General features: G+C 41.1%; 1 non-coding gene across 1 annotated transcript; it reads left to right on the top strand.

Moving 5' to 3' along the window:
- Positions 1-4,648: 4,648 nt before the first annotated feature.
- On the top strand, positions 4,649-4,730 carry Trnal-uag (transfer RNA leucine (anticodon UAG)). The gene has a single exon. It is a non-coding gene; the product is annotated as a tRNA-Leu (tRNA).
- Positions 4,731-6,000: the final 1,270 nt, after the last annotated feature.

The following is a 6,000-nucleotide window of genomic DNA, read 5'->3' on the forward strand; positions in this document are numbered from 1 at the left end:
TCTTTCACCTACCTGGGCTCCACAATGACCGGCTCACTCTCCCTTGATACAGAAATCAGCACCAGGATTGCCAAGGCCGCTGCAGTTATGGCCAAGCTCGGCAAGCGCGTCTGGGAGAACAGTCAGTTGACGGTAAATACCAAGCTCCGTGTCTACCAAGCCTGTGTCCTCAGCACTCTTCTGTACAGCATCGAGTGCTGGACATCCCACGCCGGGCAAGAGAAGAGGCTCGACAGCTTCCATCTCCGCTGTCTCCGACGCCTCCTGCACATCAAGTGGCAGGACAGAGTAACCAATGCTGAGGTTCTTGAGCGAGCTGGCATTCCGAGCGTGTTCATGCTGCTCATGCATAGGCGTCTCCGCTGGCTCGGGCATGTGCGTCGCATGGACGATGGCCGCATCCCAAAAGACATGCTCTGTGGAGAGCTACGCGAGGGATCCCGCCCTGTTGGCCGGCCAAAGCTCCGCTTCAAGGATGTTTGCAAGCGAGACATGAAGAAAGCAGAGATTGATCCAAACACACGGGAAGAAGTAGCTGACATCAGAGTGGCCTGGCGACACGCAGTATCTTCAGGATTCGGGAGGGCTGAGAATACCAGAAATGACCAGCAGGCCTTGAAAAGAACCAGAAGGAAGACCAGGGCTGCCTCAATTGCAGCACCATCCTCCTTCGTCTGCGTTATTTGCAACAGAGACTGCCACTCCAGAGTGGGACTCTATAGCCACTCGAGACGATGCTCCGCATCGACATAGCGCTACACCATCGTCTCCCGAGACGAACGGCTGCCGACGACGACGTTTGTTTCATTATTTCCTTGTATTCGATGTATTGTTGTAAGTTAATATAATATTAGTATTAGAATTTTAGGTTTAGGATCTTAGACATTTTATTGGAATTATTGTACCTGATGATTTTTTTGCGGTGTATCAATAATGACTATTAAAGATCAAAAGAGAAAGAAAGATGACAATTTTAAGATAGGCGTCATCTATTCACTTCCTAGAGCGAAAGAAGTATTTCCAAACACTTCACCCGCAGCGACGACAGGCGTTCAGCGAAATAAAAATGGCGATCAAGAGAAAGCAGCCTCTTCTGTTCAAACTAAAAAGAGTAATTCAGAAATTGTTAGAGAGATAGAAGAAAAACTCCGGTTCTGTCCCCAAGAGATAGATATGGACAAAATTTTGGACGACTTTCCCCTATGCACGTAGAATTCTACTGTGAAGTATGTTAGAAACTCTGTTAAAAACATTCAACATTCCCCTGACTACATGGTGATGAAACCGTTTGACCGTGGTGCGATTTTTTTTTTTATTGAAGGATATATACCTCCACAATGTTTTAGTCGAGCACCACAAGGGAAGCAAGACCTTTTGCTTCAGAGGCCTTTACTATCGAAGTCTGCGGAAAAATGAATCCCCGCGTAAAATTAGGTTAGCAATTTCCACTAAACAACCCTATATGTCCCTGCATCATCTTGCACCAGTGTACCTGGATCTCTAGGGTTTTTATAATCATGCTGTGGGCCTAATGTATCTTGTTTCTCATTACTACATGACAAAAACGAAATCTATTCCTGACTATTAGAATTCTACTAGTATACTAATGCAAATGCTGCAATCTGATTAGTTGAGCTACTCGTATACTATGGCCATTAGAGTGCGGTGGCTGTCGGTCGTCCACGAAATGCCACGTTTTTATCGTTTTTCCGAATTTTTGGCAGAAAGTTTAGATGTAAATGGATCATTAAATTCCTGAGACGACTAAAAGAAGGATAATAAGAGTTTCTTGACCTTAAAATCATGAAATTATTGAGTTAACGGGTGCGCGCGCGTAAACACCTGCAAATTTACCAAGGACATTTCAATACCTGCGATTTTGTTATAGTGTGAAGTTCAATAATGCGTACAAAAATAATTGGAAACCGTTATTTGCGTTAATTTCAGTTAGAATTCTACTAAAACAATTAGATTATTCGCTCTCGATTTCTATGAGGCGATATGTGATGAGGCCGAAGGCCGAATCAACTATCACCTCTCTCGAACTCATAATCTAATTGTTAATTATTTGGTTTGCATCTCCCTTCCCCAGCAGTGGCACAAGCCTAGAGGAAGAAGCATCTCATCAGAACCATTGATGAACATGGTTTTTAAGAAACCCAAATTAGCACTTCAGTACAAACGTCACCTGGCATTTCTTGTTCATTGTATCGTGCAATTAAGACAGTCCCAAAGATTGAAAGTTTCAAAGCCCATTTGCAAAAGTTGAGCAAGAATTGTGGGCGCAGTTCGTACATGAATGCTGAGGGTGAAAAAGTATCCACCAGAGTTAGGCCTGCACCCTTGGGAGGATATTTCAGCTATCAAATGGCACCCACTGAAGGAAACTTCAAAGTTGCATGCAATGTTGACTTTTCCAAGCAACGTAACAGTGACAGTGTTCCCATAACAATTTATCCATCTTTACCAGTATCTTATTTTCCCCCCTGTTTATTGTCACATGGTGCCCTTCACAACATCAGCAATTTTATGCTTCCTTGAAAATAAGTGAACAGGAGGATGCTGTTACACTCGGTATGAAACACAAACACAACGCAACAATAGCCGATGGTGGAGTGAAAGCAGATCCAGATCGACAGCTTCAACATTTGGAGACATTTTAAATCGAAAATCTATCAGTAATTCTTTTCTTAAGGGGCTTGTTAGAGACATGAATACCTCTGGAAACCTAAGAAATTTGCCAGAGCCCTTGTTAAACGGTATTGAACATGAATGTAAAGCCCACCTGATGAGACAAAGGACACCCAATAGGAAATTGCTGAAATTAAATGCCCCTGCAAACACCGAAATGTCACACCCAAGACAGCATGTGCTGGTGATAGTCAATTTAATCTGCAGCTGAATGATGGCTTCCCAGTTTTAAAGACAAACCACAAATTCTATTATCAGGTTTAAGGGCAAATGGGAATAACAGAGGCAAGGTGGTGCGACTTTGTTACCTACACATTTCAAGGGATGGTCATTAAACGTATTTACTATAATGCAGACTTTGTTACCACTATGTTGGTAAAATTAGAACAGTTTTTCTTTAAGCACTTTGCTAAATATTTCAAGGCACTACCAGTGCCAGTTGAAGTGTGTGCTGTCCCAACAACTGGCACAGTCACTGTTATGGCAACATTAACAAGCGGTATCAGTGGATGACAAATTATTTCTACTTACTAAAGTAAAGTTTTAAAAGGACACCTCCCTGATACTTAGTGATACAAACCACCTACTAATTATTACAAACAGTCCACATTTGAGTCAGACTACCAGCTAAAAACAGTGGAATAGCTTGATCAAAAATGTAGAAGTTTTTCACCTTGTTTATGGCACTTTCTACATGAATTCGCTCTGATGCTATTTCTTGAGTGGTAATGACTTTTAAAAGGGTCTGTTGACTTCGCAAACCAAGAAACGGGGGGATGTTTAGGCCGCCAACACCAATAGGTTCAAAGAGGTCTTTACATATTTTATGGCTCTTGTACTGTGCAAAACTAAAGAGGATGGGCTCTAAGACTTGATGTCTGTTCCATCAATAATGACCCTTGTTTTGGGCTATTTGTCCTTGAATGACTGGGGCATTGCCTTGTCTATTTTCTGTCTGTCCGACCAAATGTTGAGGTAGCCCAATTTTAAGTACGAAAAATTGACCCAGGAAATGCAGATCCTGTTTGCTGTGGAAACATGCACTCTGAATCTGTGGGCCAAATCAAGTTCAAATAACGCAAGCCTCATTCTGACAGGGACCATAAAGAAGTCATCCAGGGTACTGAGTTTTCGATGCCCTGGCACCAATCCACATCACTTGATACTGAAAATTCTAAATCTTCTGTAGTGCTGTTAGCATAAACAATGTTCTCACCATTCTCGCCTGGGTTTAAAACAACTTTTAGCAACCAGAAGGGTTTTATAATTTGGAAATCCCGTGTAAAAATTGATGTCCGAATCAGAGTCTTTAAATCTTGTCACTCCAAACAGGCTGTTGAGAAGCTCGTCGACGTTCTTCAAAGGATGCTTAATTTCTAGCGGTAGAGACTTTATTTGTTTTTCTAGCTTTGCAATATATATATTAATGTGCGCGCAAATCGCTGATTTCGTCCGAAGCGGAGGATCGCTGTTTTCGCTCACGCTACGGAAGATTGGCATCTCAACTGCTGAAGAGGGATGTTGCGACCGCTTACGTGACGCCTTCCTTTTAGGAGATGCTGCATCATGTATTAAATATCGGCGACCTGTCAAACTTTTACAAGAAACAGTTGGCTTAAAATGTAACGAACAGATCTTAGTTCGTTCTGGGGAGATACATCCCGCCGAATCTTTATAAGCCAAGCCTAAAACGAAAATAGGATGAATGAACAACGACAGCAAGAAACAAAACAAAACAAAACAAAACAAAACAAAACAAAACAAAACAAAACAAAACAAAACAAAACAAAACAAAACAAAACAAAACAAAACAAAACAAAGCAAAGCAAAACAAAAAAAAGCAAAGCAAAGCAAAGCAAAGCAAAGCAAAACAAAACAAAACAAAAACCAGTTAATTACTAGAAAATGAGGGCGAGTAGTCTTATTATTAAATAATATCAAAACTGTAAGAAGAACTGGTAGCGTGGCCGAGTGGTCTAAGGCGCTGGTTTTAGGCATCAGTCATTTCGATGGCGTGGGTTCGAATCCCACCGCTGCCACACCATTACCGTTTGTGAAAAGTCACTAGCCAAACTTATCTCCAAAAATCTAATAAACCTGTAGAAATATTGTCGTAATATACACAATGATGCCTTTAAAAACTTTAGCACTATAGAAGGAAATTTTTCTCCCTACTCACTGTCTCGTAATTATGCTGCAATACATTTTGCACCGAAATCTACCCATTAAAACACCCCTTTAGACGAACACGTCTAGCAACGCTTTAGTTACAGGAAGCATTACATAAAGTCAAGAGAAAAAGTTCAAAAGTAAAAAAAAAAAGTAAAAATACGAAGTGCAATCAAAGTTCACTCTATGGGTAAACAATTATTACTGCAACGAAAACCTTGGGAAATACTCAAAGAATTTTTCGAAGCCGTTTAAGGCAGCGTCTCGCGCAATTTGTCTTGCGATTGGGGAACAAACTTCCCTAGCGTATAACAAATCTTTATAAGATCTTTGTATTATTTTAATAAGCAAAAACCATCAAATCCTACTTTTTTATACAGGCATACCGTAAACTGCTGCTTATAAAGCCCTCCGGGTACAGGCCCATCTACCAACAAAATGACCAAAAAATACATCCGGTTATAAGCCGCCACCCCCTCCCCCCGGACATAACTCCCCTCTAGCTTTCCTTGTTTTGAATTTCTTTTTATTATGATGTTTTAAAGCTTAATTACCATTAAATGAAAAACATGTTTCCATCAACATGTACAGCTATAGCTCATTTCGAAACCGTTTTTTTTTTTTTTTTAATTCCGGTTGTAGCCCCCTCGGACATAAGCCCCTCCGTTTATCAGCTCATCTAAAAGCCCTTACGAAGTTGTAGAAGCCCTGGGCTTGTAAGCGGCCAGTGGTGGATCCAGATCTTGAGCTAAGTGGGGGTGGAGAGGGGGGTTGCTTGCTCTGCCGGCTTTTCTTCTCTCTGCGATTTTTTCTTTTTATACCTAAAGTAAAGAGGGGGGTGGGGGGAGGCCTCCCCTAGATCAGGTTACGGTACTTAAGGATGCAATAAAATAATAAATAATGCATGATTAAATGTATCAGAAGATAGAGCGAGAGAAAGTGTCTTGAAACTTTGAACGCGATGTTGGCAGTAAGTCTTCATGTGTTTGGTTTCTATCTTTCTCTCCTTTAAAATGGCCATGGCTATAGAAACTACATTTTAAATTGTGGTGTTTGGTTTTACACTGGGTGAACTTGTAATCTCGCTAATTAGGCAACTGAAAAGTGGGCAATTATTTCCGGCTAGATAGTCTCATTATA

The sequence above is a fragment of the Orbicella faveolata genome, unplaced genomic scaffold (genome assembly GCF_042242905.1).
Source record: "Orbicella faveolata isolate gen_17 unplaced genomic scaffold, um_ofav_v1 contig_34, whole genome shotgun sequence".
Classification (NCBI taxonomy): domain Eukaryota; kingdom Metazoa; phylum Cnidaria; class Anthozoa; order Scleractinia; family Merulinidae; genus Orbicella; species Orbicella faveolata.